The following is a 12,223-nucleotide window of genomic DNA, read 5'->3' as shown; positions in this document are numbered from 1 at the left end:
CAACTCACCCGAATGATAAGACACCCAGAGACAATACCAAACTTTCTCACTCAATGAACCACATAACTGAAGCCGAAAGACGAAGATACAAGAAACCCGGCGAAATATAGGCCAATCACCTGGCCTATAATCACCAACAATGTACAAGATCCTGACCAGCTGCATAACCAGGAAGATATCAGACCACTTGGAAAGCCAGAACATAATGACCGAACAGCAGAAAGGATGCAGGGAGCAATTAACCATAGATTCCGCGGTTATGGAGCAAGCCTACAAGAAGTGCTGGTAACTATTATGTTTATCTCAAGATCTGGAGATTTACTGGTTGAAGTTGCCGCTGTTCGCCAGTCTGAGCTACTACTAAAACTAAAAACTTTCGGTGGAACTTCCATTACCGTTTCACCACACGTTTCCCTGAACACGTCAAGAGGTGTCATCACGAATGGGACCTCATGAATGTGTCAGACGAAGAGTTAAAATAGGAATTACAAAATCAAGGAGTAATCAATGTAAGAATAATGACAAAGAAAGACGGCATACTAGTTCTCACTCGGAACATAATACTCACTTTCGATAACCCTAAACCACCAACAGCAATCAAAGCAGGTTATCTAAATTGCCGTGTTAGGCGTACATTCCAAATCTCTTATGCTGGTACAAGTGGCAGAAGTTTGGGCAGTCACAGACAGTCTGCAGATGAGGAGCTGCCTGTGCCGCATGTGGGTCCACTGCACACACGAACATTGAATGAACAGCTGGAATATCTAGTTGTCCAAACAGCAGAGAAGCATATCCAGCGTTTTCTAAGGAGTGTCCCCTTTGGAAACGTTAAAAACACATACAACGATACAAAACTGAACACAATGTCACCTATTAAGAGGCCAAAAAATCTTTACCAGCCCTGAATAATAATAATAAACCAACCTATGCTCAAGCAACCAAAAGACATATATCAATTGCAACCCAAACGGTGGTAACTATACCGCCAAGCGAATCGTTATCTGAGTGGGCAAGGTCAGTATTGATCTCCGTACCAGTAAACCAAACGACAAGCAAAGTAAAGCCATAAATACTCCAATTACTGTACAGCCAGATGCTTCCCCACAGCAAAACACTAAAGTAACTACCTCTCCTGATGCAAACCAAACAGATTGCATGGACTTGGAAGATAGTTCACACCAAGATGAGCACGTACTAGAACTATTTACTGATGAGGATATGGACACGGGAAAACCATACTTTGCAAAGAAGGGGAAAGGGAAACCTGATCAAAACAAACCTTCAACCCCTCGAAAACAAATCGAGGGTTCTACTAAACCCAAATAATGCTTACATTTCTGCAATGGAACTGTAGAGGATATTGCAGTAATTTAAATTATATCCGAGATCTCCTGACACAATATGATCCTATCGCTTTCTGCCTTCAGGAAACCAATCTGACCCCACATATAATTGCTTCTCCCCGGAAATATGTAATTCATCGGCAAGATCGTGTTGCACACAACCCTAATAATCAGGCGCATAATCAACGCTTAAATACTCTCCGAACCACTCCCATTAAAAACAAACCTTGAGGCAAGTGTAGTGCGAGTCAACGTTAATTTTGACTTGACTATCATCTCGCTATACTTGCCGCCTAATCAAAATATAAGCTACACCGACCTAGAAGAACTAGTGGTACAACTTCCTCACCCCTACTTCATCCTAGGGGACCTTAATAGTCATCATCCTTTATGGGGAAATCAAAATATGGACAAATGAGGACAAATTATACAAAAGTTACTTGACCAGCACAATTTGATTACTCTCAATAATGGCTCACACACCTATACGCATTTACCTACAGGACCTACCTTAGCTATTGATGTTTCACTATGCTCAGCATCAATATATGCTATATTTGGATGGACTATTCACAGCAATCCAATGGGTAGTGACCATTACCCAGTGATATGCCGGACTGATACAAACATCCCTCACTTTTTTTTTTAACAGAACTGTTAAATGGAACTTTTCCAAAGCGAAATGGGATATACAAATGTATACAAACAAATGTATACAAACATTTGGAAGAAAAGCAGGTCTAGAAAGCATCCATAAACTCAGCCACAGAATATACATCTAACCAAATACTACAGACAACAGACCAAGCGATTCCAAAGCAATCCAACAAAATATCAGCATGCTCAAAATTTTGGTGGAATGATGAATGCAGTGCGGCTAAAAAATAAAAGAACAAAGCATGGAACATCTTCAGGAAGTTTCCAATAACTGCAAATCTCATCCACTTTAAACAGACTCGGGCAAAAGCAAAACGTATTAGACAGACTAGCAAAAGGGAAGCATGCAGACGTTTCGCCTCCACAATTACAAGAACTACGAAAACGCAAACGATATGGACCAAAATACGACATATGTACTCTAAACATCAACACATCCAACTTCCCATACTAACTGTAAACGGTTGTGATGTTACACCACCAGTGCAGATTGAAAATGCATTGGGCGAATCGTTCATGAAAATCTCAGCCACGACGTCTTACACGTCAGATTTTCAGGTACGAAAGGCACAGGCTGAGAAATATTTTATCAACTTCGAATCAGCATGTAGTGCCGCATACAATCTCCCCTTCACAATGACAGAATTGCACCATGCTTTAGCCACCACCAAACTCAGTGCAGCAGGACCAGATGGAATATATTACATCATGAAAGCACAACTTACTGAACCAGCCCTTAAGACATTGTTATTTTTTTATAACAGAATTTTCAAACAGAATACCTTCCCGGACAAATAGCACTATGCTTATGTCTTGGCATTTCTAAAACCAGAAAAAGATCCTACAAATCCACAACATTGCCGACCCATTGCACTCACCAGTTGTATGAGCAAGATCCTGGAGAAAAATGCTAAATGCCCGCCTAACCTGGTTAAAACAAGCCTAACCTGGTCCAAAACAAGCTTCTTAACCCGGTACAATGCGGTTTCCGTCAAGGCAGATCCACTCTTGATTTACTGATCAGGGCAGAAATAAACATCCGTGATGCTTTTGTATGAAAAGAACACCATTCATGGTTCTTTTTGACATAGATAAAGCGTTTGACACAGCTTGGAGCTACGGCATAATGCGAAACCCATACGATCTAGGACTACGCGGACACCTGCCAGAGTTTATCAGAAACTTCCTACATTATCGTTCATTCCAAGTTAGTCAACAACCAGTTATCTTTAAATTTTATCCAGGAAGGAGTTCCGCAAGGTTCAGTACTGAGTGCCACCCTATTTAACATAATAATGAACTCTATAAACACAGGGTCTACCACAAATAGTGTCCACTACCCTGTATGCCGAAGACTTCAGTATCACCTGCCATTCGCCTAATATGCGAATGGTAGAAAGACAGTTGCAAGGTGCCATCAACAAAGTTGTAAAATGGTCACAAAACAATGGCTTTCGCCTCCCGCCCCAAAAGACTGTTGGGATACACTTCTGTAGGAATCGTAACCTACATCCAGACCCAGAACTTCACCTAGAAAATCAAATGATCCGAGTGGTTCGCAGTGTCCGCTTTCCTGGTGTGGTTCTAGACCAAAAACTTACCTTCCTCGAACATATAAAACAGCTCCGGTTTATTTGCCTTAAGAATCTAAATATCTTAAGAGTACTGTCTGGCACAACATGGGGAGCTGACCGTTACGCGCTACTGAATTTGTATAATGCATTAATACGATCACGTCTAGACTACAGCTCTGCTAGACCAAGTGCCTTACGTTGGTTTGATCCCGTACACCACAGTTCTCTTCGTCTTGCACTAGGGGCATTCCGTACATCGCCAGTTAATATCTCACGTTGATATCTTTATTGCAGGCAGTGAATAGTTATATGATTGCCTGATGCAATAATACCCATAACAGCGACAATGCTAGGGATTTAACATGAAATAACTAATACAGGAAAAATTACATAAAACATAAAACGTATAATTACATATTTTACATTTAAATTTGATATTAACATGGGAAATGAAAACACATGAAGACCGATGAAAAGACGATGGCAGTCACTCAGTTGAAGACGAAAGCTGTTCCCTGATGATGCGTCTTCTGTACGATTTTTCCTCTATGAACTTTTCGTAGTACACATCCATCTCCTGGACGTTGTGGAGCATCTCCCTGGACAGGAATCTATCCCCCATCCAGAGCCTCCACGCCACAGACTGCAGAGAGGGGGAGAGCTCTTATGGATTTCGGGGGGGGATCCTCCAATTGCACATCTGCCAAAAACTTGGCATATTGACTTCACCCGCTATCATTTTAATTGACACGAGCAAGCCGAGTTTGAATATCCGTTTGGAGACTTTTCTATAATTTAGAAGTTGGGTGATATCTGAAATATGAGTGAGTGGTGGCAGATTATGCTTGAAGAGGACCCACCGAAGAAGCCAGTACTCATCGGTTGCAATGGTTTTTAGCGTCGTTCGTTGCCGACGCCCAGATTTCTGAACCGTAGGCGATGACTGGCTGCATAAACCGGTATATGTATTGGAGGTGTACTCAGGCTCTGACATGAAGGAGGAGTTGTTTGTCAAGCCATCTTGATCTGCAGACCTTGTTGTGAATGTCTGCGACATGGTGTTTGAAACTGAGTTTAGGGTAGAATCTAACGCCGAGATCTTTGTGCTTTGGTGACTGGGTGATGGGGGTTCGTGGATTTCCAGGTTTAGTTGCGTTGGATTTGATTTGAGTGAAAACAACATTTGTGCAGATTTGTTTGGATTTATTTATGGTTTCAGAAACAGAATCAGGTCGGGAGGTCCTGTTGATCCGATAGAGGAGCTTCAAGTCGTCTGCATAACTGATAAATTCTGTTTGCTGGCACAGGAATGGGTGGATGGCAGCTGTAAAGAGGAGCCCTGAAAGAATTTCGCCTTGGGGAACACCTACACAAACTTTCCTTGTGAAAGATTTTTTATTCACAGTCAAGTGAAGAACCCTGGTCGTAAGTAGCGACTTCAAGAATTCCAGTATATTGCCTTTTATCTGGTATCCGTCCTCACAAAGTTGCAGGAGGGGCTGGGTATGTATGCTGTCGAATGCAGACTGGATATCCAGATAAACAATTGCCATTTCAGCCCTATCTTGTAGAGCCCCCAGAATGGTGTTGGTAGTTTGCAGTAGGTTGGTAATGGTGTACCTGGGTTTCAAGGCATAGTGAATGAATGGTGATTGACATGGCAGAACCTGGTTGGTTAGGATGGTAAGAAGGCACTTCTCCATAACTTTGAGGAGACATGAGGCTTTCATTATTGGCCTGAATTGTGAAATTGATGTCGCTCCTTTTGTTTCGGGGATTGGTTGGACAATATATTGATTCCAAGCTGTTGGAAAACTTTGCGTTGTGAGGATTCCATTAAAGATACCTAGGAGTGCATCAATGATGAAAACACTAATGCTCTTAAGAATGAATTGTGATACCCCATCATATCCAATGGAAGACGTTGGTGGGATATCACTGATGGCCTGGATAAGCTCTCTTTTTGTGACGATGATAGAAGCGAGGACATCTCGCTGACAACTGTTGTGAATGCTCTTAAGGTCTGACGCTGACTTTAACTTAAATCTTGTGATGTAGTCTAGCCATTCGATTGGATTAAGTTGTTGAAGGAATCCCTCATGCCTTGCCTTAAACGGTGCCTTCCCGATTTGATTGTTTTGTCGATATAGGCTTTAATGGCTTCAGATTTGCTTCTATTGAACTGGGCACGGGCTCTTGAGTATGCAATCCTGTCTAGTGGGTCTTATTTTGCTTTCCATTTTGCATGTAGTCTTTGTTTATTCTGAAATTTAAGGCTGAGATCTTGGGTCCACCATGCTTTGCTTCGACAGGAGATTGAAGCTGTTTTTGACGCTGCAGTTCGAGCAATAGACTGCAGCCAGCAGGTAAGAAAGTGTAGCCCGAGCTGTGGATGACATTGGTTTAGGGGTTCCCAAGGAAAACTGGATTTCTCTGGATTGAGGAGTGAAGGGCTAATCACTGTCTTCTTAGCTGGTGCCTGATTTGCCAGGATGTCCTGGAAGTGATTGGAAGAATGAGGGCTACTGGTAGATGGTCTGACATGAAGGCTGTTTCAGGCTGGCTGTCAACGGTGAGGGTGTCTTTTGCAAATATTAGGTCTAACAGGTTAGCGCCTCTGGTAGGGGAAAAATTCTGGAGGGTCAGCCCTACTACAGCCAGATTAGAAGATAACAATCTGCGAAGACTGTGTTGGCCTGAGCTAATATTAAAGTCTCCACACAAGTAATGTTGCTTTGGGGTGGCATTGATCCAGCTGGAGATCTCTTGTAAAGTGTTCTTTACTGTGGGAGAGTGGGGGGATGTAGACTGTGCACACGTCAAGTCTGTGGCCTTGAATGCTGAGTGAGGTTCTTGCAGCTTCAAAAAGTTCTGTTTTTAGAGTGGTTGAGCTAGTCAGTGAGAATTTTTGTGTGTTGAAGAGAATGCCTACGCCACCACCAGTCGTCCGTTCCCTGGAGGCAAAAATGCCCCAGAAGCAAGCGGGTTGAGAGAATGAGAGGTCTTCTTCATTGGGGGACAGCCGTGTCTCTGTGATTCAAATGATGTCATGCAACCTAATAGTTGCATGACATTAATTGCAAGAAAGCCTATGGCTTATGCTGCACCAGCCAAAAAAAAAAAAAATCCCCGAATAAAACAATGATAGAAAAAAAAAAATAATAATTAATAAAAGAAAAAGGAAATTAAACCTATTATCCTATGCGCTTCCCTCACCCGAAGGTACTATCCAGATGACCTTTGAATTTCCCCAAACTGTCAGCCTCTACCACCCATGTAGGCAATTTATTCCAGTAATTTATAACTCGCTGGCTAAAATAAAACTTCCTGCAGTCCAATCTAAACATTTCCCCCCGTAACTTGTTTTATATCCCTTAGTTCTAGCATCATTTATAATCTTGAAATTTCGTCCTCCTTCATTTTATTGATGCCTCTCAGAGCCTTAAACACCTCAATTAAATCTCCTCTAAGGTGTCTAGTTTCCAAACTCTGCAACCCACATATTCGAAGTCTTTCTTCAAAAGGACGCCCTTTTTCCGATCTCACCAGGCGAGTTACCCGTCTTTGCACCCTTTCAAGAAGCTCGATGTCTTTCTTTAGGTGCGGTCTCCATACTTGAACACAGTGTTCCAAGTGTGGTCTAACAAAAGCCTTATATAATGGGATTATCACGTCCCTATCTCTACTTGCAAAAGTTCGATAGATCATCGATAGGACACCATGGGCCTTCCTTGAAACCTGTTTACAATGCTCAGAGAATTTCATGTCTGACCATATCGTAACACCCAAGTCCCTTTCCTCCAGTACTGGGTTTAGTTGAACTCCACCAAGTGAATAAGTTATTTTGGGATTACTGTTTCCCAGGTGTAATACCTTACACTATATTGGATTAAGTATAGCTGCCACTTTTCTGACCATTCCTGAAGAAGTCTATCTAGGGCTCTCTGAAGCTCAGTTTGACAGTGATCATTAACTACTCTACCAATTTTAACATCATCTGCAAATTTAGACATCACGCCCTCTATCCCTTCATTGATATCGTTTATGAAAATTAAAAAGAACAGTGGTCCTAATACTGATCCTTGGGAACCCCACTTCTTACAACAACCCAATCTGAGGAATAGCCATTTATCACAACCCTCTGCCTCCTGCCCTGAAGCCATCCTTCTATCCATCTAAGGATTTTCCCAGTGATTCCAACCTGTTCCAACTTATAAAGCAACCGCTCATGTGGGACTGAGTCAAAAGCTTTGCTGAAATCTAAATAAACAATGTCGAAATTATTCCCTAAATCCAGCTCGTGAGTGACCCTTTCGAAATAGCGAACCAGATTTGTTAAACATGATTTTCCCTTTACAAAACCATGCTGAGTATCCTTGAGAATTTCAATTCGATCCAAATGATCCTGAATTCCACCCTTGATCATTGCCTCCATGATTTTCCCTACCACTGAAGTCAGACTGACAGGTCGATAATTTCCCACTTCACTCTTAGAGCCACCCTTAAAAAAAAGTTTTTTCATTAAATAATCTTGCGAAATTTCGATATCATTAATTACATATTTTTCAACTTCGCTCCCACAATTTCCCATTGCCACAAAAGGCTTTTCATTTGTAAATATCGATGCAAAATAACTGTTGAGTTCATCTGGAACGGCAGCTGGTGTATTTAATAATATCCCCTTTCCCTTACATAAAGGTCCGATCTGGTTTGTCCTGCTCTTCTTTGCATTTATATATGTGAAGAATTTCTTATCCCCCCCCTCTTTGCTCTGTTTGCTAGTGATTTCTTATAAACTGCCTTTGCCTGTAGAACCTTTTCTGTGGCTCTATTACACATCACCTTGTAGCTGTTATAGGCTTCAGTACTTTTTATTGCTCTGTAACTTTTCCATGCCACCTTTTTCTGCTCACGTAATGTGGCAACTTCACTATTTATCCAACTTGGAACCTTTCTCGTGGAGTATTTTTTTAATGGTATATACGCATTCAAGGCATCTGTGATTAATGTTTTAAAAGCGTACCACAGTTCAATTGTATTCATTCTCTGCGCGATATCTACCCAGTTAAGAGGCCATGTAGTACCTTAAGGCATCGTAATTTCCTTTTCTGAAATTAAAACCCATTCCTTTGCCTTTTACTTCTGGCTACCTCTCTCGACATCATCCACCGTAGAACTCCGTGGTCACTTCCTGCTACTGTCAGCCGTGTTATGTCATCTGATTCATGTGTGATGTTGAGGTCTGGGATATTCTTTTCTCTAGTACTTTCCCTGACATGTTGATACAAATAACAGTCATCTAGTTGATTTAAAAATTTTGTTCCCCATGTCGAGTTTCCTTCCCATTTACTCCAATCAATTAGAGGCAAATTGAAATCACCCATAATAAGACATTGACGCTTACTTGCCCATTCCATTTGCATGTAGAGGCTTTCGTCATAATCTTCACAATCACCTGGTCTGTAGATTACTCCTACTCGAATTATACCTTTGTTTCCAACTATCTCACACCATACAGACTCTATACTAGCATGTGAAACGTCTGAATCCGGGAAAGCTATCGTCGCACTCAGGCTGCTTCTGATAAGAAGCATTACCCCACCACCCCTTCTATCTACCTTATCCTTCCTAAATACATTATACAAGCCGTACTTAAACTCATCATTCCCAATTTCCGGGTGGCACCACGATGTGGTGCCACCCAGACTTCGGCAACCCCGAAGTTCCAAAATAATATCAAAGTGATTGACACTTCAAGGAATGAGGGACAAAGACCACTCTCAGAAAAAATTACCGACAGAGACGGAGCTAATGATAAGTGACGGCCATTTCACCATGTTAACAATGACGACATTTTCGCTAAAAGAGGCCAAACTTTAGATGGATTGCAAAGCGCAACCCCTCTCTGTCAGTCACAAGCAAGGTGTCTACAGACTCACCATTAGGTCTAGCAGATACACATATTTATACACAGGGAGATGGGCATAAAGACAAGAAAAAATGCGATATCCACGAGCTAATTGAATCATGTCTAACACGCATAGAAGCTTCCACTGTAGTCGGAGTTAATGGGATACAAACCACTGGTTTCCTTGCATATAATCCACTCGAATTGAGCCTTCTTAACGCAGTCCGGTTGAAAATATTTTCACTTATTGCCGCAGCAACCTCGAGAGACAGCTGATGAGAGGACATCGTGGGGTTCCGTCTTGCTGTTAGAGCCAAATAGCGGCCAGTTCTGGTTGACACAGCCCTCGGGCGACCTTGGCCAGTTCTTGTAATGGTTCCTGTATTCTGAAACTGCTTCCACAGAGCCGAGACGACACTGCGTGACACATTAAGCCAACATGCCACCTCCGCCTGCCCACCTTGAAGTCGTCCAACGGCTCTCAGTCTCAAAGAATCATCTAAAGGATGATGGTTTGCCATCCTGAGTACTGAAGATATGGCTATCGCACTGAGCAAGCCAAAAAACGGGAATGAAGTGATGTGGTCGTAACCGTGTTTTTATAGACATGAATAATTTGCATAATGTACGGGTCTGTAAGGTGGTAGATCGATTTCTATTGGATACTAGGAATATACATGCCAGGATACTTAATGTGAATAAAAACTTGTATAACCTGGTGTTTTAAAAAAATTTTTCCATCGTGGCTCAAAAAGGGATATCCACGTGCGGTGGTCTGCGAAGAATTCGGCTTGAAGGTATAGTGTAAAGACAACTGTTTTCGAACGAGATAAATATGCTCATTTGATTCTACCTCCAGACATTGTACAGCTGGTCGATATGCTCCGTATTACTATGGAAACACAAGAGTGAATTCGAACAGATATCAACCAAGGAAACGTAAAATAAATAAAATGAACCTTCTGGTTTTTTAAGAAAAAGACCAGCTTTTATTGAACTTTGATAAAAGGATGGAATATATATATAAAAAAAAAAACATAAGCCAGCTAAAGGTATGCGGATCGCAAGTTAAGAAACACTGCGTATACAGTTTTCACCAAGCAAGGATTGATGGTCGTCAAGGTAGTTTTTCTTCTATGATGTTAAGAAGTTTTTTGTTGTTCAGTATCAGCTCTAGTTTGAACAAAATGCACAGCGTAAGGAGAACCTTCTCTTGTGGAAAATCATTTTAATTGTGACGCCTCAAGGGCGCCACTTATTGTCTTTGTACAAGATATCGATAAAATTTTTAAAATTTCTATAATTTAAATTCTGCAATGAATATTTACAAAGATAACACTGTTATAAAAACTGACATATTAAGGCCACCCCAATTACCTTCTACTCGTGTGTGTGTTATACCACAAATTGCGTGGGTTCTCTGGTCTATTTGCCTGTTTTTTCTGGACGAAAAAACTCCAGTTTCCCGGAGTGAAAAAAGTCCATGTAAGTTCCTCCCGTCACTGATGGGATTCGAACCCGGCTCTTTTCCACCCAGTGCAGGGAGAATGGCGATTATTACCACTATGCTACACGCGAAAATCAATAGTGGCATAGTACCTCACAGCTTTGCTGCAAGAACTCTGCATAATAGAGGGTATCTTCAATTGTTCGTTTGTTTATATTTCTGCTAATTTCAGAATACCTTTTTAGAAGTATTCTGGTTGTTGTAGGAACCAGAAGTAGTGCACAGCTTCGATAACTGACTCATTATTTTATCGCCTAAGAACATTGCATTAAATTATAATTTAATGATAACTATAGTCACCTATCTCCATTCACTTAATGTGAATATCAACGTCGATAAATTAGTTTAAATCCCTTGCTCCTTACATAATGACTCTAATAATCTTCATTTCAAACGTGGACTCTCAAATATTTTGGCATCGTATTTGATAAGAATGCAAGCTGGTTCATAGTCATCTATTAGGAAACCGCTTCTATCATTAACAAATAACTTATTAAAAAGCGTGTTTCAGGATGTTGGTCTGGAGCAACGCATGTAACATTGAAAACATTTCTAATCCTTGAATATTGCACCCTCAAGTGGCTTAATATTAAAGATGGGATATCAATTTGCAAACTCCAGGACCCAGATTTGTAATAACTAAACCCTCTTACTTCCAGATAACGGAAGCAAACATTACACTCTTTTCCAAGCTTATAACAACACTGAGTCACCTGATTCGCAACAATCCATGTCAGCACCGGCCACGAATCAACTAATTATTTCTCGTATTAGGATGTCAATTTAGTTTCTCTCTGCATGCCGTGAGAGACTTGCTTCTTATGCTTTTTAGCAATAAAAATGAACATTTATTTATTTTGTTGGTCTGAACAAATGATAACCAGAAAATGCTAAGTTTAAACTATGAGGGGGCGGGGGAAATACCGCAACGTAGCTTTCTATAGTCAGTTGATTCTTTTTTCAGGAAACCGATGTGACTTACTGTCGAATATTGTGCCATTACTTGGCTTCCTTCCCAGCAACGTCTCTTGGATTTTAGCCGAACGAATTCAAATCAAATTTGTTCGTTTTCTTTTGCTTTAGAAACCACGCAAAGAAAGCACACGTCAGAAACCACACACATGTCCATAAACATGTGTATCAAAAAGAAATAAACACAATACTTTTCAAAATATTTGTATTCAGAACCAGATATTTATAGTTCCGATATAAGACCAACTAATGAATCGTTTCG

This window comes from Mastigoproctus giganteus, chromosome 4, assembly GCF_048544385.1.
Source record: "Mastigoproctus giganteus isolate SK-2022 chromosome 4, ASM4854438v1, whole genome shotgun sequence".
NCBI lineage: Eukaryota > Metazoa > Arthropoda > Arachnida > Uropygi > Thelyphonidae > Mastigoproctus > Mastigoproctus giganteus.
The sequence above is the reverse complement of the archived record's forward strand: the minus strand, read 5'-3'. Positions refer to the sequence as shown.